The following is a 27,798-nucleotide window of genomic DNA, read 5'->3' as shown; positions in this document are numbered from 1 at the left end:
GAAAAGAAAACAATGGTGGGGAGAAGATACTTGCTACATATGAAATGCTAAATTTATCCAATGTGGGTATTATCCACCAGTGTCTTCTAATGGTGCCCTGAGGTAGGGTAGAAAGCAGTAACCAGGAGGGAAAATACTTCAAGAATGTTAGAAGTGTTTAGGTTGTGCTCAACAAACCTCCCTAAAATTTGTGAAAAGCTGTTGGGAAAACAGGACAGGGGACAGACAGGAGAAGTGAAAAGATCATTTGAAGAGTTTGGATTTCATTTGTGGGTTGACTTCATAAAGCATCCTCAGATAAAGCAATCAGCAGAGCCAGGGTAACCTGTTCGGGGGTCAGCTGGTCTTTATGCAAACGCCCACTTAGCATATGGACTGGAATGGCTGCTTGCTCCACAGCTACTAGACGAAGTAGACTGGAATATGCATTCCCTATAATGTTACAAAATCAGCATACCTGGCCTGTAAAAATTCCTTAGGAACACTGTATTTTGGAGCATGTAGCTTTTAATCTTACTGCGATGAGCACCTGCCCAGCTCAGCTAGCTGCAGCCTGTATCTTGTCAACTGGATAGTGGGGAAACTGTAATATTATGGTTGTCCAATATCCACTGCAACAGCAGCTCTTCCTTTTAGTAATTCAAATGATAGACTAATGCCAGAGGTGTCAATGGATTTTAATTCTACACAGCTTTATTGACCTTGGAGAGTTTTGCATGATGTTTGGATTGTTTTCAGTTTGTTTCTGGACCCTATTTTAGTAGGCCTCTAATTTTGGAGGTGGAAGAATATGTCTGTCTTATTCTTCCTATCTTTCTTGCCTGTCTTTTGGTTATTCAGGGGGCAAAAAAAGCTCAACAGGTCCTGCTGTTGTTCCTTAAAATCCTTCTAGTTTCTATTATACCCTGAAATGCTCCCAGTAATTGGTAATGGCACTGCAAACGCTTAAAATCACTGAATCTACAAAACTACTTGACATTGTGAACTGCTTTAGAATGACTCATGCTTCTGATCTACAGACTCATTCTGTCCATATGGATAAAACTACATGCAGCGACTAGTTTCAGCTCTCTTGGGAGATACTTTCCTAAAGGAATGGATTCTCACATATAAGTGAGATCTTCTGGAGGATTATTGCATGCTACAGTCAACAAACTAACGGAGAAAAAAAGATGCACATCTTATAATAGAATACTGGCATGAATCAAATCATACAAACACATGATTATGGGCATTTTACATAACCAGTCAAAATTAGTTTCTCTTCAGTTTTATCACATATCTGAAGCCCGTTATATTTTATTCCACTTTAAGACTATTATTATTTTAAGTTAAGGTGAATTTACTTCAAAGGGACACTTATTTTCAACAGTACTAATAACTCTAGTAGTTTGCTGGAACTAGTAACAACTCTAAAACACATATAATTCATTATTTAGAACACCCAGTAGCATTATCAAGTTCTAAATGCTGAAACTGCAAACTTCTTATCCTAAGAGCCTTAAAGAAGCAATAATTAAATAAAGCAAGTTACAACTAAAGCAAGTGACTGCATGGATGTCTGCATCTATCACACAGGTTTCAGGGCTTTACAAAATCTTTTGAAGCTTGATCTAAAATCTCTAAACCTTGAAAAAGTGACTCTGGAATCAGACTGACTCCACAGCATCCTATGATTCTTCCCATTTATATGGATGAACAGGTTGCTGTGATGGCTAGAAGTAATTTGAACTGTACACTTAATACAGAGGACCAGTATTACACTGCATTAGTTCTACCTGAAATTAAGTGATTTTTGTTTTATCTTTTTAACCAGTCCATTTTTGGGTCTCACTTCCTAAACTGGAATCTTTATACAAGATTATTCAAGACTAATTTAAGTTCAAAACATTATCCTGCTCAGAGAAACTCTGTTAACTTCAGTTAACTTCAATTAAGTTCAGCTCAACATGCAGCAAAGTTATCTATTTTAACTGTGTATACAGATAAGCCTACTGCCAGGTACTACACGGTAGGGAGTATGTGGTGCTATATTGCACTTCACTCCCAATTCATGTCTTACTCAGGATTTGAGGAGGTAAACCCCCATACCATTGGTATGTATTTCTAGGTTCAGTGAATGTGTGGAGAGGGCTCCTTCCCAGGTGTCTAAACCCCTGCATCCTAAGAAGATACCTACAGGGTCTTAGTCAAAGATGTGATCAAGTGAAAGTAGTGATAAGCATGCTCCCTATACTAATAAGGAAATAGATTTCAAAGATCCTATAAACTACATGCTTTAAAGTACTTTACAAATCTAAATTAAAAAAAAAAAAATTATAGGATTGTTAACAATTTTTCATATGAGGACAGTGATGCTGAGAACAGCACATAATCTCCTACTGTCAGAAGAAGATACAGATACTGGAATGATCATTTGCAGTTGCCAGTCTACCACTGACGGCTAGCACAAGGTGCCGGTGTTTATAAAGAACTCCCTTGATTGACTAGACAAGACTTCTGCTTAAATCTAATAAAGTAATAGTGAAACACAGGGTCTGAAACAAATTTTGAGCAGGTACTTTAAACACTACTTGTTTGATGGAAAAGTTTTTGAGCGTACCCCTAATTCTGGCGCTTTCTAGTCCTCAATTCAAACTAGCAAAATGGAACTGATACATTTCCTGATTAGCCCAGAAATGACTGTTAACCTTGTTTTACTTTAAAACTATTTATGCCTTTGCTCTTTTCTCAGTTTGACTTCATACCTTGAAATGTCTCATAACAGAAGTACTGACTTCATCAGTTCAGTTTTTCTTAAGGGGTGTATTCCATCTGAAATGACTGCAAGTTCCACCAGCAGTGTGCAGACTGCTTGTAACTTTATTAACAAAGTTGAGAGCCTCAGTCCCCAGCAGAATTAGGATGAAAATGTGTAATTCCCTAATCTTCTGAAACTCTCATAATCTTTCAGTGATAACATTTCTTGCTCAAATTCTGACTTTAGGAAATCTTGCTACTTGTTAAGAAGTCATTGCTCCTGAAGTTTTGCCCTGCTTCGTATGTTACAAAAGTACAAAGCAACTAGAGAACATGCTGATCAAACTTTGCAATTATTGTACTATAGCCTGAGGACAAATATTTTTGACACTGTACTTCCACAACTGTGTAATATTAGTGAATTTTATTTTTTTTTTAATTTTTGTAAACACTGTACCAGAATACAGTATTAAAACCTTTTAAGAATAATGTGATCTGTAATAACTTTCCTGCATTGTAGGATAGCACCAACTGTTTTGATCATTATTATACAGTTCTCTATATTTTTGATTCTTCTTTTCTTGAATATTGATAAATGAAAACATCCAAAAGGCTTAAATCAATAAGAACATTGTTAGCTAAAATATACTTTAATGTGTAAGTAAACGTTGTATTGGCCCTTTTGATCTCTTCGTGCAATTTGTATCAGAGAATCTTTCCTATTCTACTTCTTACACTGCTACTTTTCTCAGTTCCAGTCATAAGAAATGCTTTCTAGTTTATTGTATGTCTTTATTTTAAATTTACACCACTTCTTTCTAAAAAGAAACATATCTAACACATCTCTTGGTTTTGTAACACTGTTGGTAGCTTCATGATGAAAAAAGATAGGATTGTTAGTGCTTAAAAAGTCTAAAAACCTCAAAGGATTTCCATTCTTTTGTTCTTTCATCAAATTTGCTCCTGTGCATTTCCCTTGTTAGGAAAGAGTTAACCTCCAGCCGGCAGCCTGTAATCAACAGGTTGTTCTAACAGAAAAATAATAACCCTAATCCATCCTTTAAAGTTTAGGAGGTTGGACTAAATGATGAAAAAATACTTATTAAAGCCCTCTGAAAAACAGAAGTGGGGCCAGTACTACAATGCTTTGTGTTTTAGGAAAAAATCTTTCTCATTGCTAAGTGAAAGAAGCATCACATTTAAAAAATTATAACTTTAAAATTTCTGTGTTATCATCTAGAGTTTAATTATATCTCTGTCTATATAAAATGATAACAAAACACTTGCTAACCTTTAGGTGGCCAATTCACAGGCAGGTGGAGAGGTTCAGGTCTCTGGAATAGCGCTGAAACAAAAGAAGCATCCTGTTTTCTTTTTTCAGTGTCTTTCTCTTCTCTTTTTTTTAAGCATTTGAAAATTGAAGGGTGGGTGGTGGGGTGTGTGCAAAGAGAGGAGGGGGTGAAGTCAGCCCACGCTTGGTGTAGGAAGAGTTTTAATGGCCGATGCTGGTAATATGGTTTGCCTGCTACAGTGTCTGCACTACTGCAGCTCTGTGTGTGGGCGTAAAGAAATGACACGACTGGGTTTCAAACCATTACACTGAAGATTTGCAAACAGTTAAAAAAAAACCAACACAACCCCACCAGGCACAAATGAAAAATTATTACTTTTTTTCTTTTATCTTTTTCTAGGGTTTGTTTGCTGGGTTTTTTTAACTTAACAGATGTAATCCAGTCAAGTTTCTTCCTCAGCCTCTAAATTAAAAAAGGTAAATTACGTATTTAGGAAGGTTTTTGATTTTGCATATTGTGAACATCTTGTTATGTTTTTTGCTGGTATTTTTTAATGAACCTCCAAAAGCTTGTATTCCAAAAGGCATCCAGATTTTCACAGTACAAATCTTCAGAGGACACCTATATTTCTGCATTTAAACATGTTAAATAGGTACCCAAATCTTGGTAGCACCGATAGCATGGTACAACAGGCATAGCAACCACTCCACAACCGGTCAGGTAGGAAATCTTAGACCATGACTGTTCCCTTGAATATTCCACAAAACACAGCCAAGAAAAAACAGGACATCCTGGCAGCCCATTTTTGTTTAGTAGTCTAGCAATGCATCAGGCTTACTGATCCAAATTGGACAGAAAACAGACTTGAATGTTTGTGGTAACTACTGGGTATAAAGGAGACCAACAGGAGTGAGACAAAAGGGCTGTTCTCTAGAGTATCATGGGGAATGAGAGGAAAACTCTATTTAAGCTAAACTATAATTGCTGGCACACTAGAAGGTGAATATAAATGGTTATGAATACACTGTTGTTGGGAGGGACTGGTGGAAGGTTTTTGTCAGACAAGTGAGAACACTTCTCAAAGATATTTTTGACCACAAAGAGTGAAACAGAGACAAAACAGTTTTAGAAAGGAGCTTGAAAACTTTAGGAAACCTTTATGACTTGGCTGCTCCATGATAGTAAGGGACTAACTAGCACTTGCTAGATGCATATCTTCATGTATGTATGAGAGAAGACATCCAGCTTGAAAATCATGTGCTTGGACACAAGGTGTGACATTCTTGAGTGTAATGGTTTAGGTGTGTATTTTTTCAAATATTCCAATGAGCCCCAGATCAAACAGGATTTCTATTGCATATGGTATTCTGCTGGTGATAAAAAGCAGGACAACTGAATACATAAGCGAAGGGGGATGGGAAAGAGAGGAGACACTTCCCACTGCCAACATTGCCTTTCAGTGCCCAGTATCACTGGCAGTTCTTCACCCCATCTCCTGGCTGCTGTGTGAAGCTGCAGTGTGAGAGCTCCCAGAGTGGAGGATCCAGAGCTGAATGCCAGACCTGCAGAATTCAGTGTGTGAGTGAAAACAGCAAGACTGGACTTGAGGACTTCAGGCTACTAATCCTAACCTTTAACAAAGAATCTGATAAAGGTAGTTAAACAATGACTCACACTAGAATGAATGAAAAACGATCTCCAGTTCTACATCTATATGGTAAAACTGTCAGAGATATCACCGCTAATACACACAGGTACAGGCTGACTTGGTATTAAGTGGGCTCTGGCTACTAGTCATAGTAGAAGCTTGATTTCTTCTTTCAGGTATAAACTCACAGCTGAGGCCAGCTCCAGGAAAATTTTGCCAGAGAAATGTCTGTGGCCTCAGCTGATACAGAGAAGTGCATGTTTAGAGAGAAAAGAAATATGTCTCCCAGCAGGGTTACAGTCATGCAGACCGAGTGCAATTATACAACGTGATGTAGATTGCAAACTGAAATTGCTTAAATCAATTCAGTAAAACTGGTGATTTTCCTAGAATTGCAATTTTTTTGTGTGTATAAAAGTAAAAAAGACAGATTTTTACCTTTTTTATTATTTTGTCTTTCTCTAAACTCTAAATTAATCTTTGTGTCCTGTCTACTCAATGAAGATACCTTTTACCCAGTTAAACACTGCATTATTAACGAGTAGTATCATTTGAATCTTTTACTATAATTTGTACTAACTACAGTTTTCTTGACCCAGTTTGAAAAGTGTTGTAACAAAATACATAGCCTGAAGCACTAACTCTGAAAGGTACACATTGCTCATTTTTGTCTCAGTATGTCATGGACAACTATGTGTAGTGACTCTCTAGTAGTCGTATTTCCAACTCACTGCAGCATTCATCATTTCTGCCATGGTATTGGCCACTTTGCTGCAGATAAATGTCAAAATACAATTAATCCTTCTCTGAGGACTAATCCCCATGAAGAATCATTACATAATATTGCTATCAGTTATCACAAATAGCAGTATTTCTTTTATAGATGGGAACTCTTAAGTTTGAATGTACAGAAATCATTGTTGCCTACACAACTTTCTTTTGACCAAAGGCACATTTCCACCATGTTACTTAACATCATTTTTTTTCCTCAAAGATCACAACTCTGTAAATTGACAGGATCTTTTAAAGCAAGTATTAAAGATTCTGGAAAAAAATTAATATAAAAAGACATTTCAAAGCAGGAGGAATGAAAGCATTCTATCAAATTGGAGAGCCAACTGTTAGCCTTATATCAATACTGCATAACAATTGCTATGGCACTTTTGTCTATTTGTCAAGACAGCAAGAACCACCCCCCTAAAGAGGAGCATAACTCTCATATATTGGTCAGGCCACACTGAAGAAAAAAGAAGACCAAGAGAAAAGAACTTAAAGACAAAAATGTGCTTGAACAGCAAAAGGGAGAGATACGACTTCATTAGAAGCAAACATTCTTGCCAAAGAAAAGCCAGTACAAGGGAAAAAACTAAAACACAAGGTAAAAGTAATGGGTCCCATAGGGAAAAGACTCAAGGTCTGCTGAGAAAATGCTAAAACAATCATAAAAATGAAAAGATTCAGCTGGTTGTGCATACAGCCTAAGTGTTTCACCAGGAATTGCATTTTTTCTTTGAAGTGTGTTGTGGTTTAAGCCCAACAGGCAACTGAGCACCAGGCAGCCACTCGCTCACTCTCCCCTGGGAGGGATGGGGAAGAGAAAATACAACAAAAGGCTCAGGGGTCGAGACAAGGACAGGGAGGGATGACTCACCAGTTACAGTCACAGGCAAAAGACAAACTCGATTTGGGAAAATGTGCTGGGTTTGTATGTGATGGGGTTTTGGTAGTGGGGAAGAGGCTACAGAGATGGCTCCTGTGAGAAGGTGCTGGAAGCTTCCCCACCTCCAAGCTGGACCCAGATGGGTCGTGAGCCAATGAGTAATGGTGGTCGTGCCTCTTTGATAATGTATTTAAGAAGGGGAACCTGGGGGGGGGGGGGAGGACGAGTAGTGAGGGAAATACCTCTGCAAACACCGAGGTCAGCTGAAGAAAGGAGGGGGAGGTGCACTGGAGCAGAGACCCCCTGCAGGCCGTGGGGAGAGGGCAGCTGTCCCCCTGCCACCCACGGGGGTCACCGGTGGAGCAGAGGCCAACCTGCAGCCTGTGGAGGACCCCACATCAGAGCAGGGGCTGTGCCCCAAGAAGGCCGGGGCTCTGAGGGAAGCCGGTGTTGGGCAGACTGTTGCTGGGAGGGCTGCAGCCCGTGGGAAGGGCCCACGCTGGAGCAGTTCATGAAGAGCTTCAGCCCTGTGGGAGGGACTCACATGAGTCCTTCCCTTCGGCTTGGACCTGGGGAAGCTTCTAGCAGCTTCTCACAGGAGCCCCCTCTGTTGCCTCTTCCCCACCATCAAAACTCTGCCACACACAAACCCAACACGTTTGGGTTATTTTTATACCCCAATAGCAGGGCTAGACTGTAGACACTCACCTGAAGATTTAATGTGTTTTAGGTAAGGCTCTGAATGCTGAAACATGATAAGTGTTGATTTGGACCTTTGTTTGGTTTGGTTTTTTAGTATTAGATCAGCATGAGCAGGTCTGGTGAAGGACTGTTTCATGGATTAATTCACAAGGATAGTCTACAACCCAAGAAAAAAATTAGACATCTGAGAGAAAAAGCAGATGTATGAGTCTAGCTTTACTTCTGAAGTATCAGGTGATAGGGTGGTAATGAAGAGAGCTCCAGTTACTCCTCCTTGCCCAAGTCATCTTTTGCTGACAGTTAAAAGGTTAAAAAGTGGAGGACGTTATGGTGCCTCTTCTACAAAACAGATGTTTTGCAGGAGGAATATGGAGGGTCTTTCCAGGTCTTTTAGGTTGCTGGAGTAATGAGCTATAGTATTTTCAGGCATATTGCATCATAAATATGAGTAATTACAATTATGATGCACTTAAAAGCAATGTAGCTTTCAGAGGAACAGTTGCTTCGACTCAAGAAGTCCGCAAGGTTAGCTGTTTTTTACACATGCACACACTCATACTAACTTTTCCATCTGTTTCTTATTTGTCATAGAAAAAAAAATAAATTAAGAACTTCTGATAGTATTCAGAAATGTTCTAAAACCCACCAGCCAAGCTAACTTAAGTGTACTTTACAGAAAATGAAACTAGAATTTGACAGGGTCATTGATCATTTGAACCAACTTTCAGATCAATGTCAACAGCAGTAAAAGGCAGCATCAATAACAAGAACTGTAGAAACGCAGGATTCCCATCACTGTGACCCCAGAGCAGTACCAGTCACATAGGTAAACCCATGTCCCACACCATTCAACCAACTCAAATATATATTTTTTTAATTTTCTCCATAAGTTTTCATGTAATTGTGTTTTTTCTCAACATGTTGTCAAGGAAACCCTACATTCTTGTAGCTTAGTATTCAGCTCTTTATTGCTGTAGACACAAAACCATTTAGGATTTGGAACTGATTGATATACTTTCCACTCTGAAGGGATGCTCTTAATACCATAAGCTGGATAGAGTTGAAGGAAGACCTTTTTTTTTGAAGATTCAGTCCTTACAAAATGACTATGGGAAATTTGACAATTAAATCTTCTATTTATTAATTTTATTAAATTATTTTACATATCAATTTTTCTCTTATGCTGTATGCTATCCACTGAAAAATAGCCCTGTAATCTTATTGGTGTCCTCTTATTTACCTCTATCACAATTCCTCTCTTATTTTATTGTCTTTGAACAATGTTGAGTTCTTCTGACAAAAATATTTTTGGATTGTGTGAGAGCTGCCAGCTAAATTTCAAGTGATAATAATTAAGTTGAAGTTGCACACTTCTTGTATCCCTTTCTTTGTCATAATCTTACCTAATATTTGTAGTTTTTCACTGAGAAAAGAGGTAATCTATGTACACAGAATTTATGATGCACTCCAGAGAACAACTGCTCTTCAACACCTGGGTGTGAAATAGTAGTGTCCACTCTGCCCATGGCTAGCTTTCTGTGGAGTGCACTAGTCACATCTGCGCTGCAAAGCATGAGGTCAGTCTCAGGGTTGGCACATATTGTTTACATCTCATGCCTGTTGTCGGAAAAGTTCTTTCAGCATGCTATATACAACACTCATCTGCTCCATGCATGCCACAAAAGCGTTCCAGTTCTTATCACAGGCTTTAACATGCCATTTTAATTCTTACCCTCATGAAGATGATCAGTGAAACATACAGAGTGCCTCATGCTACTGGATAACTTCAGAATACAGATGGGAAGTGGTCGTGTGAAAAGAGAACTTGTAGCTTCCTGGTAGAGTGAAGTATATTATTGAACTGGACTCGTATTTCAGTTGTATGTCATGGTAAAAGGTATTTCTGTCATTCTCTCCTTTGGGTTTCATGGAGCTATGCTTTTATCTGTTGTCAAGGAAACACCAGTTTTTTTTCCCCCTTGCTCATTAATGTCTGCATTTTTGTTTCCATAGCTACAAAGGAACCTTAGTGTTTTAAAATAGCAGTAATTGGATTACCATGACTTTTTGCAATTTATTGACACCGTTAATGGCTCCGATTTTCAAAAGCAGACACCAAAACTGTATCAGCAGTTTTCCAGCTATTAACATGTATCTCCTTGTCCTGAACTACTAGGTACCTGCTAAGAAAAGTCTTCAGCACCCACTCACTGCCCCAGGCTCAGACTCTATACATGGTACCCCAGTTTTCTGTCCATGCTAATAAGTTATATACAAAACTGTGGAGATTTAGCCTGTTTGTTCTTCTGTTACAAGTTATTAAAGAGTCCTTAAATATCCACAATGAAATGTGACAGTTAGCTTTTAATTGGAAGTTTCCCTGACCATGCTTTGCTTCTAAAGTGCCAAGTGATAGATAGGGTGGTAATGAAGAGAGCTGCAATTACTCTGTATTGAACGGGTGTCTATTTGGCACAAACTGAATTTCCAAAAACCAGTCCCAAAATGCCTTCATCTTGACACAAAATACAAGCTGAAATTACTGAAAGTATTCTGCTTTGTAGTTGTATTCGTTTTAATTTCTGATGGACACCTGCAGAGAAGTGCAGAGGTTCTGTTGGGAATCTGCTAGGTGTTAACCCCAACATCTAACATATTACTAATCCTTTGTAAATTTGACCCTAAAAGAATAATCTGGGAGAATTTTTACAGCCAAATATCTAGCCAACTCAAGATACAGGAACATGGAAAAAGCACCAAGAATTGAGAGCATCAGTGTTGCTAAGATCTGGTATTACTTAGCAGGGGCATAACTCACGTTTTCTTAAGACAGAAACTGAAACTCCTAGACGAGCTGATCTGCATGTCTGTCTGTCTGTGTCTGTATGCACACTCACTCCTACCATGCTGAAATAGTTACTATGCCATCTCCTAACACTTCTAATTTAATTGTTACAATTTGCTTGACACTATGGTGTCTACAAAGCACCGTAAGTGCATATTCTATACCCTTACCCTTCCTTTCCAGTATCTCCAGGTCCTCCTGTCCTCAGCCTCAGCACAGCTTGTCCCATATCCCCTGATTAGGGGGCACCCCCAGTTTTGCCAGACAGAAAGCAACTGAATTCACCATATGGACTTCCCACCAGTGCTGTCACCACTCAGAGTTTCTGCACTCTTTTCTACTGAGTCCCAGTCAGTAGACACATACCAGTCCCACAGTCTAACTTGATTAAAATCAACCAACAGTTTAAAAAGTTGGAAGAGGAGGACAGACAGAATGACTAGATATCACCTATTTCTTTAGGCTAAAGAGAGTCAGCAACTAAAAAGTTTACAATCTAAGTAAAAGAAAAAGATGACAACAAGTGGCTAGACACAGATAAGTATAAACAAAGAAGTCCCTTTAATCTAAAATATTAGTTCTTACTTTTCATAACGGATTTCAGTGCATCTTTGAGGCTAAGACATTCTATTACCATAGAAACAGTATCCTGTGTCATTGTGGACCTTACTGTAGATGTGTGCTGTTATGGAAACAGTCATCTTAACAGCTGTCCTCATGTTATATATTTCAGTTATGGTGTTTGTAAAGATCCATTAACCTAAATTCAGAACCTAAATTCAGAACCTAAACTATCCTTTCAGGATTCATTTTAATAGAAACTAAGTCTTTGAAATATTTAGCAATTTAATAAACACCTCAAGGCTGCTCCAAATTAAAAATAACAGCATTAGAACAAAATGTATATTAGAATTACAGTGCCCTTTCAGTAATTACCTACCTTTCCAAATCTCTAGCATCTTCAAAGGTTTGGGGAAAAAGATGGTCTGTCCACCCCATCAATCATTAGTAGAACTACTTCAGGAAAGCAAATTTTTAAGCCATGTCTGCTGTGCAAGGGCTCCTTGGCACCAACATCCTATGTGCATGCATGCATGGAAATGAAAGAAAAAACATAAAAAGGTACAGGGAGAAAATGTGGCTTAGTTGACTGAACTGGGAGCTGTGAATTCTTACATTTTAATCCAAGATGAACCATCCTTTTGTCTTAGAAAAGCCACTTAAGACAAACCTTGAAAAAAGATACATGTGAGCTGGAAGCTCAACTCCCACTAATTTTTTCTTGGGAATCGAGTCCTTAGCTGATCCTAGAGCTTTGAGAAAATCTCCTCAACATTTTCATATTTCTAACATCTGAGATACTACTACTTACTTACTTCACTGGAGTTCTGTGGGCATATTATTTTCTTGAATAAAGCCATTGAAGAATCTGTGACACAATTATAAGTTTTCACTTGAGTTAGCGGTCATTCACCACTTACTTGTCAGATGTAAATAGATTCTTGGCTAATTATATTAATTACACTATGTAGTTACTGCAATTTAAGACTGTAAATGCACCCTTTTTACCTTTATCTTTTATCTCTTTATCGTTTGGGGTTTTTTTAATCAAAATCATCTGTACCAAGAAACATAGAATCATAGAACGGTTTGGGTTGGAAGGGACCTAAAAGATCACCCAGTTCCAACCCCCCTGCCCTGGGCAGGGACACCTCCCACTAGCCCAGGTTGCCCAAAGCCCCGTCCAACCTGGCCTTGAACCCTTCCAGGGAGGGGGCAGCCACAGCTTCTCTGGGCAACCTGTGCCAGTGTCTCACCACCCTCACAGGGAAGAATTTCTTCCTTATATCTAATCTAAATCTCCCCTCTTCCAGTTTAAAACCGTTACCCCTCATCCTATCCCTACACCCCCTGATAAAGAGCTCCTCCCCATCTTTCCTGTTACCTCCTTTAAGTCCTGGGAGGCTGCTCTAAGGTCTCCCCGGAGCCTTCTCTTCTCCAGCTGAACCCCCCCAACTCTCTCAGCCTGTCCTCACAGGGGGTGCTCCAGCCCCCTGAGCATCTTTGTGGCCTCCTCTGGACCCGCTCGAGCAGGTCCGTGTCCTTCTGCTGTTGGTGCCCCAGAGCTGGACCCAGCACTGCAGGGGAGGTCTCATGAGAATGGAGTAGAGGGGGAGAATTGTCTCCCCTGCCTGTCCTTCCTAAAGAGCCTGTATCCTTCCATCCCAGCACTCCATCACAGGAGCCATCCCACCACATCTCCGTGGTGCCAGTGGGATTGTAGCCCTGCAGGTGTGTGCACGTCTCTAGCTCCTCTTGTTCATTCCCCATGCTACGAGCGTTGCAGTTGGGCCCCCGATGAAGCTGATTTACTGGCAGGAATTCCTTTGTGCTGCCTTTCAGGTGCTCTCTTGCTGAGCCACGATCCCTCTCCAGGCTCTGGGCATCTATTGCTCGTAGGAGTGGGATGGATTCCCCTTCCCCGGCAACTTCAGTTTAAATCCCTCTTCACCCGCTTGGCAAGCTGGTGACCGAGGATGCTGTTCTCCTTCTCTGGCAGATGGACCCCCTCAGCCTGCAGTAGGCCAGGCTTCTCAAAGCAAGTCCCATGGTCTAATTAGCCAAACCCCCAGCTGTGGCACCAGTCCTGTAACCAGTTGTTGATTTCCTGGGCTCAACTGGCACTTTCAGGCCCCTTCCCATTGACTGGGAGCATTGATGAAAAAACTACCTGTGCTCCAGAGTCCTTCTGCCACTCCCAGGGCTCTGTGGTCCTTCTTAATGCTCCTCAGACTGCTCCTGGCTGTATCATTGGTGCCCACATGAAACAACAGCAGTGGATAATAGTCAGTGGACTGTCTGAGGCTCCTACTTCTTTATTCCTACACAAAATACCAGTTATTATGGCTTGTAATGGGAACATTTCCTAACACTGAAATGTGAAAGGATATCAACTACAGACAGTATTTTAACATGTATAAAGAAAACATCCAAACATAATGAACTCTAAAACTCAAGCTCCACTGAGCTTCAGGCAAGCAGGAAAACAAAAACTACTCAGAAACATGTCAGTTTTGAAACCCAGCTAATTTCCCCACATAAGGCCAGTGATGCAATGAGCACTCAGCAACATTCTTATCACCATTTATGTCGAGTTATGTTTTTGTTATGACCTTCTAATTTAGCCTTGAATTTGACTCCTTAGATACTTTTTCTTGCCTAAACCAAACTACTAAACGCAGTGTTCTTGAATTCAGCTTCAAGAACATTGAAAATTAGTCCATCAAATCTCCACCCCCAAAAAAGGTTTTCAAACTAGAACTCACACTGCTCTGGGCACAGATGTGACTGTCTGCAGTCTGAGAGCGCAGTCACAGAAATGAGGAGCTGTTGGGGCTGGCACAGCTCGTAGACCAACACTAAACTCTCAGGAAAACTCTCAGTCTGTGGGAAACTTGTTGGCAATCCATTTTCGGGATATGTAACAGGCCAGTTAAGATGTCACACAGAAAATGTTTTTATTTTTCTTCAAAATATTTACAGCCTCTCTAATACTAGTAAATAAATGTGCCCAAACCTGGAAAATGTTTAAGTAGATTTAAGTCAAGTAAAAAGGAATGTCAGTTATTTCTAGGACAAGCAATTGCTAGGTACTTTCACATTTTTACCTTGTAAAATCAATACAGCAAAAATAAAGTACTGAAAAAAATATCTTTTTCTTCACATATTCTTTAACTGTTTAGATTCTGCAAGCTTTGTGGTTTGGGATATGTGTCATAATTTACTTTGTTATTACATTCACAACTGCCAAAGAGAAGAGTATGTTATCGAGATTGTTACCTGTGAAAGCTTCCATCTTTGCAGTGCTGGTATTCCCTGTTGGCTGAGTAAGTAGTCTCTGTGAACTGTCAGAGCTCTCAGTGCTTTCTCATATTATTTCTGAAAAGACAGCATAAATTGATGTGCACAACGAACAAATCTGACAGGTATAATCCCATTCTGTTCATCTTCCAAAAATTGTGTGTTTTAGTGAGGCTAACAGTTGTTCTCCTTCTCTCCATTTATAGCCATGTTCTTCAGAAAACAAATTCTCTGGTATTTATTTTTTAGTACTTTCGAAATGCATGCCCATGCTGACTAGGTTCTCCAAGAGGCAACAACAAAATATTAACTTAGTAAATTTAATATTAAATAATTAAAACAATAAATATTAAATTAAATATTAAAAAACAGATTACATACCATACTCTCAATATAGGCCTTAAAAAAAGCCTACAAACAGATAAGGTAGGAATTACTTTTTGAAGAAAGTCTTTTCTAAGTGATCAGAGAAGATATTAAACACCTGAGGTTTCCCTAAATCCTAATTTTGCAGACATTTTTTCATGGTTTTGATCCTCACATTTAAATAATCAGATGAAAAATTATTGAACTAAAACGAATATTCACCATCACTTTTCTGAAGAAGGGTCTTTCTTATAGGTAATTGTAGATAACTTTTGTTTAAATCCATGCAGATCCCTTGTATGAGTGTTCAGATGGCTTTGAAAGTACTCCTCTAATTTTAAGTATATCAGCAAAGAGTGAGATGTATATGACACACTAAAATACACATTTATAAAAGGAACAAACACTGATTTTGGAATAACCAAATTAAATAAGTTTTAGTTGCTTCTGATACTGGGTTGTCTCCAAGTTCTGTGTTTAATGAAGCTTTGTGGAGGTTTTTTTTTAATATCATAGTTTTACTTAGAACTCGCCTTGCCTGCTGCTTTCATTGCTAATCTATCTGGCAGCATCAGTCCCTGTTTGAGTCCATATGCTCAGGGGAGTGTTCAGCTGTTCAGACAGTATTTGTTTTTTCTGTTCCTATGATACTCATACCACTGTACATTTGGGAGCCCCTTACTTAGAAGATACATACTATGCATATCTTGATTAAAAAGAAAAGCTGCTGTAGCTCCCATACTCTTCATCTTACCTTTTTATAGACCTTAATTTCTAATAATTACCGATTTACAGTATTTTATGTATTTCAGAGAGCTGCTGTATGCTCCGAATTTGTTACCAGTAGAAATTGTATATAAAAACTATTCTTATTTCTGAGCATGAAAAACCATACATCAACACTAACCAAGAAGGTCAAACTCCAATTTTGCCATCTTAGTAGTCAATCTGATGGAAAAACAATGTATATCCTATTGATTTAGTCCAGTAGAACTTCTGTTAATATTATTTACTTGTGCAGCAACTTGAAGTAGTTCTTCAGTGACACAAGTTTAAAGAAAAAAATAGAGGCACCTACTGAGAAAGTGCTTTAGTGCACACTATGCAAGAACTAGATATAAAAAATTACATTTTAAATGGTTGTCTTGTGAAAACACTAGTCATTGTTAAAACTACTTTTTGCAAATATTTATACCTTTAAAAAATATTTTTAACTTCAGTTTGTGACTGTTAACATTTTGGACTTTATACACATATAACAGAGAACATATATATATCCTGAAGAGATAGATGGGTGGCATTAATCCAAGTTGGCTTAATCATGCTATGGTAAGTTTGATGCTTTCTCAGTGCTTTGAATTTAACATTTTTTTTCATTTATACATGTTGTTTAGTCCTTTAATTATTGCTTTTGCTGAAACACTTAAGTTGCAGACAGCTTAGTTTCATCATCACGTTAAGTATAGGCAGTACAATGACGAAAAAGCTTTTGTCTCCCGAAGTGCGCTCTAACTGACTACCACTAATGAAGCTGCACAATAACAATAATGGGGGAGAGGAAAGACCTAGAAGAATCCCAAGTTTCCATGCCTAAATTTGGTGTCTGAGAACTGTCACGTGCACTGAGCACTTTCCATCCTTGGTACAGAGTGAGGTGTGACAGTATGGAGAAAAATAAGTGTACGATTTTGCAGGGATACTACATGCACAGGAGTTAAGGGTGTGATGACACTAACTTGGTATTCCTCACAAGGTGCAACACTTCAAGTAGTTCTGTATATCTATTTTTAACAGCTCTTACGTTCTTGTAATACTTACTAAATTCTTAGATCCTCTTTAAGTTGTTGTATAAAGGTGTTTGGCTTTGGATCAGGAAGTTCTAGAGAATATAGTAGACTTCCAAGATTATGTTTTCCTACATATTCCTTTCATTTTCTTTAAGTGCTATAATATTTTACAGTTAAGTATATTTAAAAAGTCCATAACCTGTACTGTCAGATAGTAGTAACAGCACAGTGCAGATTCAGGGATTTTATCTAGCTGGACTCTGCCACGTCATTTTGATCACACCGTCTTGTTACCTTTGATTTTGATTTTTCCTAAATGGAAATCTATTATTGTTACAGTAATGAAGATTTTATGGAATCTGTTTATTAGTTTAAAATGTTATTAGAGAATACCATGAAAGAAAATACTTTCGTCCCAACTGTACATGAAGAGTATTCTATTACTTTATTTGCACAGAAGATACTTGCATGGTTTCCATCTTAGACTCTCCTATTTGATAATATTTTTTAATTTGTTTTTCTTTTAATCATTTATCCCTTAGGTTGGGTGAAGTAAAGTCATGAAAAACCCTCAGAAGACTACTTGGAAAAGATATGTATTTTTGGTGAACCTACAAACCAGAAACTACCACTGTCCTGATAAGATATTAAAACTTTAAACTGTTGGAGTGCCTCATCCCCAGAAGGAGAAGGGCCATTTTCTGGTGCAATTTTTGACTTTCAGGCTAGCTCTTTCTCTGTGGATTGTCAGTTCCATCCAAACACCACGATGTCTTCTCAGCTTGGAGTTGGGAATTACTACTGTCAAGCCCAGCTGAGAAGGTTGGAACTGAGCCTTAAGTTGCTGTTACTGTTAAAGATTCAAGGACTGTAGTCCCCGAGATAAGATCTTGTGCTCTTGGTTGCTGAGACTGGATCCTCCCCCTCCGAGAGAGGTGACAAATACAGTCCCAATGCTAAAAACAGCATAAATAGACTTAAACCCCAGATCTGCCTGTTCTCTGTCCAATAAAACTTTGAACAAAAAAGATTTATGGCTTGCCTTCATCATAGCTCTGTGGTCAGTCACTGACAGATGTAAGCTGGAGGTGTCTCAAGACTGTTTGATTTATAATTGATTGGATAATTGTCTCTGTGATAGTTAAGATGTCAGCATTGATGACTAAGTACCCACTTTCATGCAATAGTTTGTGTATGAAGAATTCTCAACTTTTATTTCCAGGCGGTTTCTTTAAACCATGTCAAAAGATAGCTGATCAAATACAAGATTTCTGAAACAAAGGGCTTTATATAAATTTTGGATACAGGAGCAAGGCTTGAAGACCATGAGTTATGTTCGTGATTTAACATGTAATGTGTTATGACCACTACCTGTCGTCACTGGTTCTTCAAGGTTTTGCATCAGAAAGTTGCATTCAGCAAACATTTGAAAGCATGGTGTGTTTTTATAAGAAATGTTGTCGTCTTTAGAATTAAGCAAAGATCAGATGTAGGGGAGAAGCATTATTATTTCCAAACAACACAAAATCATCAGCAATTTCAAAGTATTTTAAAATATGTGGTTTTGTCTTTAATTGTGCTGTTACTGTGCTTGCTCATGAGTTGTGGGTGATAACATGTGATTATCATCTGCCTACTTGATCACATGCACATTTGTGATGCTTGCAAGAAAAAACATTATCTGGCTGGTAACTGTCATATTATGCAGAGTTTAAGAGACTGTTTCCCAGACAACAGAATAGTCATATTGCATCCATGAACTGTACACTGTCATGTATCTGCACTTAAGTCAAACACCCGGTGGCAGCTGCTGCTCCCACTAATGACACAGACAAGATGGAACTGTTTGTTTAGCCATAATCAAACTCCCTGAACTATGGCAGTCAAGGAAATAGCACAATTAAAAAAAAAAAAAAAAAAAGACAAAATTCATGATTCTAATGAGTCATACAGCACATACCTTGTTAAAAATTTTGAGTCAGTTTTTAAATTAAACCATAACCATTCACTAGCCAAAAGCCATTTAAGGACCATATACTACCTGTTTAAGACCTCTGCTGCAAATCATAAATACAAGTTGCACCTGTACAATATGGTGTATCATTTCACTGTGGCAATTTGAGTATGTTAAAACAAACCACCACAGATAGCAGGTGGAAGACCTAACCTTAAGAGTAATCAGTATGATAATGCTGAGGCAATGAGATGGCCAGCTGTGTGTGTTTGTGTGTACATTTGTTTTTTACATTTTGTATGTTGTCAAGTGGGGGAGAAAGCTGATAAGAAAAATAATTATTTGCATTCAAATTATACAAACGACATTAGTGCCTAGTTAGTGTAGACAATGTTAGGCAGCATGTTTCACAACTGCAGTAGATGTATCACATGCTTGATACGGAAGATATTTAGCCAGTTTTGTATCTGAGGCAACAGGACTCTGAAGGTGTGTAGCTTTAAGCCTCTTTGGACATTATATGGCAAAAAAATAAATTAAAAGGGATCTGAAAATCAAATGTTTGTTCCAAGGCTACTGCCAGATCATTCTATTAAATGCACATTTTTAATAGACCCTAATCTAAATTAAATGTTCGAAGCAAAGATAATGTCTGAGGTTTAATTTTTTTTTTCTTTTTTTTTTTTGAGGGGGTGGGGGGAGGACACTGGTGGTTTTTTCAAGGTGGGGGGGTTATTTAGGAAAGGGAGTGACATTAAATGCTAGATACAAAAACTCAATCTCTTCTTGATGTACTTAGCTTCAATTAGCTACAAATTAGTGTGCTTTAGCAGCAGTGTAGCAGCATCATCAATTAGCAGGTCATATGCTATTATTTCACAGTCAGATGGCCACAGGTTTCTGAAGATCTTATCACAAATTTTTCACTTTTTACTTATTAAGAATGACTTAGAGTGTGAGTGAAATAGTAAATGCATTTTCTTACTGACCCTGTGACATTTGGTCAGAATATCCTGTAAATTTAAAAATGGGTTCTCTGGAGTGTGTCATTCCCTTTGTGGGTAGTATGGGAAACCCAGGGCAGAACCTGATGAAAGATTTATTATCTTCTGTACATCTCTTTCATACATAGTTTCTGACTGCAATCTGCCTTTCAGAGCTTCTCCAAGAAAAGTCAATTCCACGGTCAAGACAAAGAGGCCATTCTCTCTTCCACCAAAGACTACTTCAAACCTTTTTGAAATAAGCATCACCTTCTGTTAAGACCTTACTAAATTACATTCGATGAATGCTACCCTAGGCATACTTCACTGTTTCCATAGTTAAAGCACCAAACACTGTTATCTGACATTTAATGCACAGGTCTACAACTGTATACTTTAGTAGAAGCTTGCACTCTGGATTTTTCTCAGGTTTTTCTGTTTTAAAATCTCAGTCTGTCTTTACCTGAGACATTGTATATGCTTTATTTAAATCACGTCACTGGAAAGTTATGTAGTAGAATTGCGTGTGTAGTGACAAGTATCTGCAAAGGAAAGAAAAGCTACTTCATCATAGATGAGGACTTCTGGAAATTGTCTAAAAGACTGTTCTTGAGTACATGTGGCATGATGTATAGTGGAATACATAGACAACATGTGTAACCCAGCATCTTCCCCTGATGGTGAGTGGTGTTTATTTTAGCTCAAGACAGTCCTTTGATGCAGGAATCAGATGCTTTTGAATAGAAAAAAAAAAAAAAAAAAAGGCCAATGTTTCTTTAAAAACAATTATCAAACGATGCATTCAAGTTGAGTGCTTCAGAATATTGTTAAAAAAAGTATCACCTTGGTAGCACAGGCTTGACTGGATAGAGAAGATTCAGATAATTTGTTCAAATGAAAATGCAAAATGGTTTTGCCTGCTATTTCGCAGTGGATGAGGTCAGCCTTATGCTAAACAAAGTTGAATATAATTTTAGCTTTATGATTACAAAGAATAAAAAGATCATAGAAGAAAGAGAAAATAGCTGCATTTTTCAGCTATGATTACAAACTTAATCAAGGTGCTCTGAATGCTTTTTAGCATGGATAATGTAAGACCATTGACACTACTCATTCACTTAAATAATTTCAACTTTCTGCCTCATTAGATTTTCAGAAGGCTTTTTGAAGTACTGCTATGTTAGTACTCAAAAGTTTCCTGTTCCTAGTAGCTACATACTTGCCATATACACTTTTAGAGCTACATTTTTTAAACTATTTGCTAAATATTACCCATCTGTTGATTTGGCGGAATTTATAATATTTTTCACAGCAGGTTCTTGACACCTAAATTTGCATGAATAAATATCTGTAAGTTCATTAAATGTAATTTTTACCCCTTCTAGGTTTCTTGATGTAAACTTACTGGCATGGACAGCAAAGCGCTGTGATTTGTATATTCAACTCTTCGTGTAGATAGTGAGCAGAGCAGATGTGTTAATGATGTGTGAGCAAAGGAAGTGCATGTGACTTACTTCTAAATTTTGCCTTTTCTGTGGGGCAGGTACCTGTCCAAAATGCAGCCAATCATTGTAGATGATGAAAAGCTGACAGAGGGATCTGCAGCCTTGTGAGAGAAGAATGTGCTGCTCTTCCGTTCATTTCCCATCACCCTTACAGAGGGATTCACTTACTGAGCAAAACATGACCAAACCACATTCATTATAATTGTCCAGTGTTGAAGTAATTTATGCAACCTGGTAAATAATGCTGATGAGGTAGTAATTCTACTGCTTTATTAAGTGGAAACACCAGTATGGAGACCTCAAACAAATCTCAGATGCTTTTCAAAAGATCATATGTTATTTTAAAGCTCAGAAATTATTTTGGGAGCCGGAGTGTTTTAAATGTGTCTGAGAAGGAAATGAGCATAATTTTGAAACAGGAAATAGATTTGCAATAGTATTGTTAAGAAATTACATCCCACTTTTTTTTTTTTTTTTAAGGTCCCTGTATCACCGTGCTAGAAATCAACAGCACTTTTTCACTAGGGCCTTTGTACAACAGTTGTGCATGCATACATATATATGTGAAAGATTTGAGCAGCAGAAAAAGATTATATAATTAAGAAACTTCAGGAAGAATCCTTTTATGCAATCAATATTTCAATATTGGAAAAAAAAATCTGAATATGCATTTAAATCTGTGGAAAAGAGTTAGTACCTTATTGGTTTTAGTCATAAGAAGGAAGAAAGTATACCTCCCTTTTTTTATGATACAGAAAATAGAATATGGCAACTGAGAATGAATAATTCCCATTATACACTCTGCCTTTTGTGACATCTGTTTTCTCCCAAAAGATAAGAAAAGCTGTCTGAGACAAACTTCTATGTTGTGTTTTTCACTCTGTGCATTTCACTTCTGCAATGACACGGACATGAGCAATAGTACATAGGGTTTGATATTGCCCCATGAGCAATTGACTTCTCTGACCTTTATTTCCATTCCATAGGTTTACATGTGAATTAAATTCCTGGCATTAAAAAGTGATTTAGAAACTTTCTGGCCAGGCAACCAGATGTTCTGAATCTTTAAAGTCTCACAGGATTCCTGCTGCCTGTATTTGACTTGTCCTTGTGATGAAGACAAACGTTGAAGGTGAGCATACAAAGATGCTAGAAGATTGCTGTTTATATACATGTTATGTGAAAACTTCTGGGGGTTTTCAGTCCTTTTGGGAAGGCACTGACAGAAGCAATGGATTTTTGGATGTATATGTTTATTATCATTGTAGGTTACCTATGTCAGAGATCAGATTGCCAATTACAGATCCTTTTATCTTTTCACTAGCAGAAGGTGAGAATAGACCACTAGCATGTTGGAGGGGTAGCACTTTGCTGTAAAATACTGTGGTGCATATGTTCAGGGCCACTTAGGCTATACTTTCAGAAATCATTTAAACTGTCTAAGATCATGCTGTTGTCAGGACTGTTTGTGGCCATACATTCCTGTCTCCTCCATTTTTCTGCTGCTGAAGTCATGCAGGAGCAGCCAGTAATATCAGTAAAGTGGTGCAGCAGTACATCAGGTCTTTTTTGTAGGTTTAAGTTTCTGACAAATTAACCAGGCTTAACTAGGACATAAAAGGGATCTTTTTTAATCTTATTATTTGGGGATGTTTCATTGCTTTTATGTTGAGTTTTCGTTAATATTTTTGAAGAACTGAAAAAAAGGGCCTGAATGCATCTTTCAGGTTTCCAGCAAGGATTTTCTGTCTAGATCACATTTTAACATGGAAGTAGGGGAGTGATTTATTTCTGCAGAAAAATGTTCTCTGGATTTAGGGGTGGGTAGCCCTTTGAGAGTGGTTGCTGCTGGGACGCAGAAATCAGAGTAGGGATCTTGTCCTCTTTCAGTAGCAATGCTGAGATGTGGACTTCGAGGTGAGTTTGCTTGTGAGACGGTGAGTCCTTTCCCTCCGAGGGAGTAAGGAGCAACAGGTCTTCACGTGGAGAACCTCATGGAAACCTAGCCCCCTCTTGTGGTTTTTCCACACAGAAGACATGAATCGATTCAACCTTATTTCTTAATAAAAAAATATATATACTTGCATCTTTTCTCTGAAAGTTTATGTTTACTGCTACTTCTGATGGGATGATAGGTATTAGTCTCAGGATATAAAATTATAATCTGTAAAAATTTTGATTTGCATTTCACATGCAACTTGACAGCCATTTTCACCAGAACATGGGAGATTAGGGAAAGGGGATATGTTGGTTATTTCTATAATCTGATTTTTCTTCAAGGTAAGCGAGGAAGAGGCCTAAATACCAAAGGATAGAAAAAAAGACTCTCCTGGTTGACTGATAGAGACAAATACAGGCATTTGGTTGTCTTACACTGACCTGTTTTATTTTGTGTTGAACAAAATTGCATGATACTAAGAAATACCAAGTCAGTATTTGTTAGTGGATGAAAACCAAATGCACCGAACTTAGAAAACTGTCTAGATAAAACCAGGCTATGATTCCAGTAGGCATTCTGGGGGTTACACAGCATTGGCTTAATCAGCCCTGACCACTTGTTCTTGCCACCTTTCTGAGATTTTTTTCAGTTCCATTTATGATTCACTGTGCAGAAAACAGAAATTAAGCTGCATTGTTCCCTTACAGCGCTCATCCTGGCCATATGAACAGCTGTTCCAGAGCAACATGAGTAGCAGCTCAAGAATGGGAGTAACTGACCTCAGATGGCATCTGTTCCAGCCAGCTTAAACAGCTTTGACAGAAGTTGAGAAATCAGTTGTGTAGAGTGCAGTCTGACAGTGCAGCTACCTTGAATGAGGCGGGGAGCTTTAAGACAGCATAGAGCTCAGTGGTCTTAAATGCTGTTTGCTACATTCCTGGCCCTTCCCTCTGTCCTGGGTCAAATGATGAGTCCAGACCTCAGCTGTGACAAGGAATTTGGGACTACTTCTGTTATGAAGAAGGTGAAGGGTTTGGAGTGGAAGACCAGCTTGCTGAAGCAGTGGGAAGCAGCTGTTAGGACTCAACATCAGCAGTGGAACTGCTAATGCCATGCAGAAGAGAAAAAAACTGGTAAAGAATGCTGGTTATTTTGATAAAACAACATTTTAAGTACTGAAGAGGAAGTATTTTTATTCCATCTATGTTTCTCTGCTGAGAGAAAGCGATGCACTGAAGCACCTGAATCCTAATCCATGATATAGTTTGAACTCTGTCCTGACCTAGTGTCATGGTTTAATCCCAGATGGCAATTAAGCACCACACAGCCACTTGCTACCTTTCCCCCTCACTGTGGGATGGGGGAGAGAATCAGGGGAAAATAAAACTCATGGACTGCGATAAAAACAGATTAATAGGACAGAAAAGGAATATACAGAACAAGTCATGGACAACACAATTGCTCGCTGACCGATGCCCAGCTGATCCCTGAGCCATAGTGCCCTCTGCCAAACTCTCCCCAGTTTATATACTGGGCATGATGGCATATGCTGTGGAATAGCCTTCTGGCTCATTTGGGTCAGCTGTCCTTGCCGTGTCCCCTCCCAGCCTCCACTGGCAGGGCAGTATGAAAAGCTGAAAAGCCCTTGACCTAGTATAAACACTGTTTAGCAACAACTAAAATATCAGTGTATTATCAACATTATTCTCATCCTAAATCCAAAACACAGCACTGTATCAGCTACCAGGAAGAAAACTTTATTCCAGCCAGAACCAAGACACCCAGTAAATGTATCATCATGTAAACTCATTTGCAACTAACACCACCTTTTCAGGATGTTTCATTGTGTAGTGGTGGCATTTCCCTGTTAATGTTTCCTTTTGATACTAATCAGAAATGTGGAAGGATCAAATACTTGAACAAAACTATTAAAGTATGAGCAAAAAACAGAGTTGGTACTATCTACATTGAGATATTGTGGTGCTTGCTTTCTGAAGAGAAAGGTATTTGTTTATTAAAAGTACAATTTGAGGTGACCTTTTCATACAGAGATGTCTAATGACTTGCAAGGCTTTGCAGAGCTGATTCTGGAAGCACTGGAAAAAGCTTTGCTGTCCAACAAAGGCTTTTTTAAGAAGTACATACAGGACAATACAGCCAAGTAATAACAGCCTCATAATATGGAATTGACTGCTGATGGTGAAAGAGTGTTTATAAATGGGGGTAGTCATTAAGAATTGTATAATGAAAGTAATTGAAGAGGAATGTCTGGAAAAGAAAACATCGATAATGCCAGTTTTCAGCCAGTACCATTGCCAGACTGACAATGGGAGTGGGAACATGTTTTTCCAGCTCAAGAAAAGAGCAAGACCTTTGAATCGTTTCCATTAATACTGCATGTGAATACCAGTATTTCACACACATCAAAACTTTTCATTTCAGATCAAGGGACTGGAGCAGTATTATTTTAATGTTAGTTATATTTTGGAATATGATAACAGAAAAAAATACACTACCAAATATATTTTTCTTAAGTGTATGAAGTAGTAAACTTGCCTCAGTTGTAACCTGAAAAGTGTGAAGTGCTGTGGTACGTGAAGCAGGGTAAGCAACCAGAGCTCATATCCTGCCTGTTGCAAGGAAGTGCAGCAGTTAAATACGGAACTTTCTGCATTAGTCTTCACTGTTTCAGTCATCAGCAATCTTGGCACAGTAAAATTTGGTTGTGGTGATCCATTTCTGACTTGTATTCATGTCATTCAGAAATGCAGCTTGAATCACTGCCATTGTCACCAAACCCTTTGCAATTTAGAATTTAGTGACATGTCATACTGCAGAGTGGTCTAGTTGATCTCTGGGATTAGGGCTCTGAACCAGGATGGTGTTTGCTTTTCTAAATGTGACACAATACCTCTATTTTTCTTACAGAAAGCTAAAGTCACAGTTGTCTAAGCCTGAGTGGGTTTGACAATCTGGGGTTTTGGTAGCCGTTATGGAGTGCATAAATGATGTGGACGTAGTGCTGAAGATAAAGTGAGGTTTGGTTTGTGAGTTATTTCCCAACATTTATGCTTTTCAGTCCAAATGATGGATATTTCATGAGGCTGCTTAAAGGGGACAATTCACACCTTCCTGCTGGCAAACATGGGTCTGAAAATACAAAATCATAATGACTTGTTCTGCAAATAAATTAACTGGAACCTCAGAGCACTTTCATACAGAATTCTGAGAGCAAATTCAAGTCTTTCTTAGTCATGCCAAGGAGATTGCCCTGCCAAAATCTATATGAAGCATATAACCACAAGGCCCATTTCATGCATCAGTTGCATTTAACATAGCATAAGCAAACAGCTCCTGAACAATACATATGTACTAAGTAACCTCACCACAGGTTTCCACAGATTTTTGTAGTCTTTTGTAGATGTCCATTATGGTCCTTAATGATCATCTTGATAGTACCTGGGACTGGACAGAGTTAACTGAAATGTGTCTTCTTTGATTTCAATTATTAGACAGATTCTGTCAACATGTAGGGGAAAAGATATCAAATTTTATAGTATTAAATTCTTGGTCATAAAAATGGACACAATATTCTCAAGATGTAACATCACCAATGTAAAGAATTCTAATGTTTAGGGTGTGCAACTTTTTCATCTGCAGTTACAAATGAGCATTTTATTTTCCTAAAGTCTGGCTTTGTTATATATAATTTTATTATTCCTTTTAAAAGTCAGGTTTATAAGTAATTCAGCCCTTGGTATCACTCAAATACAGAAACTTACTCGAACAAAACTGTTAAAATAAATTGAAGCTTATATGAGCAAGAACTGTTAAGATCTACTCCTAATCTTGGAGATGTCATTTTGCTTTGCTTCCAGTAGTTAACATTTGTTTTACAGAAAAAACTGAGAGGCTACAGAGAGCCAAAGGGATAGGAGATGGGTATCTGCTGAATTGCTGATGTCTATTTAAGGGTCACCATCTTCCACAACTATGTGTTGCATTCTGAGACCTCTCCAAATGCTTTGCATTTTTAACATCCTTTGCAAAATTCTCCAGTTGCAAAAATCACTTGGTGGGTATTGGGACTACAATGGATTTAAAACTGACTTGCAGTCTTCCAGAAATAACCTTGCACATATGACAGATTACTAGCATGTTAACAGTGTTTAGGAATAGTCCTGTGAGGTGAAGCAGTCAGGAAAAATAAGATCAAGACAGGTCTCTCCAGCAAAAATTTATTCTCTTGACAGCTATCACTTCAGTATTTGCTACTAACAGAATCTGGTAGTTTATCATTAAATGGTAGCTTCTCTGTATAATAGCTTCTGTATTTGATATTCAGTGATAAAAATGAGAATGCACGGGAATATTCACTGAATCTATCTTTCCACAGACCAGCTAGGATTTTTTTTCTGACACTGCAGAAAGATGCTAGGAATTTCACTGTGTGAAATAACCTGTTTCTGGGAAATTTCCCTCTCAATCTTTTCCAGTGGGGCCATTACTGTGCAGTT

At 38.3% G+C, this 27,798-nt stretch overlaps 1 protein-coding gene across 7 annotated transcripts in view; it reads right to left on the bottom strand.

The window, feature by feature from the left end:
* The window catches only part of ZNF831 (zinc finger protein 831), a 55,073-nt gene that overhangs the window by 16,100 nt on the left and 11,175 nt on the right, over positions 1-27,798 (bottom strand). For 4 of the 7 annotated variants that reach the window (XM_074919909.1, XM_074919915.1, XM_074919913.1 and 1 more), the window contains exons 4-7: positions 14,727-14,825; positions 13,618-13,768; positions 11,827-11,964; positions 4,031-4,084 (exon numbers count right to left, since the gene is read on the bottom strand). The gene's annotated coding sequence lies outside the window, so the exon portion shown is untranslated. The remainder of the gene's footprint in view (positions 1-4,030; positions 4,085-11,826; positions 11,965-13,617; positions 13,769-14,726; positions 14,826-27,798) is intronic. The other 3 variants (XM_074919910.1, XM_074919912.1, XM_074919911.1) reach the window with 3 other exon arrangements.

This window comes from Athene noctua, chromosome 16 (genome assembly GCF_965140245.1).
Source record: "Athene noctua chromosome 16, bAthNoc1.hap1.1, whole genome shotgun sequence".
Lineage (NCBI taxonomy): Eukaryota > Metazoa > Chordata > Aves > Strigiformes > Strigidae > Athene > Athene noctua.
Note: the sequence above shows the minus strand (reverse complement) of the source record. Positions and strands in the feature narration are given on the sequence as shown.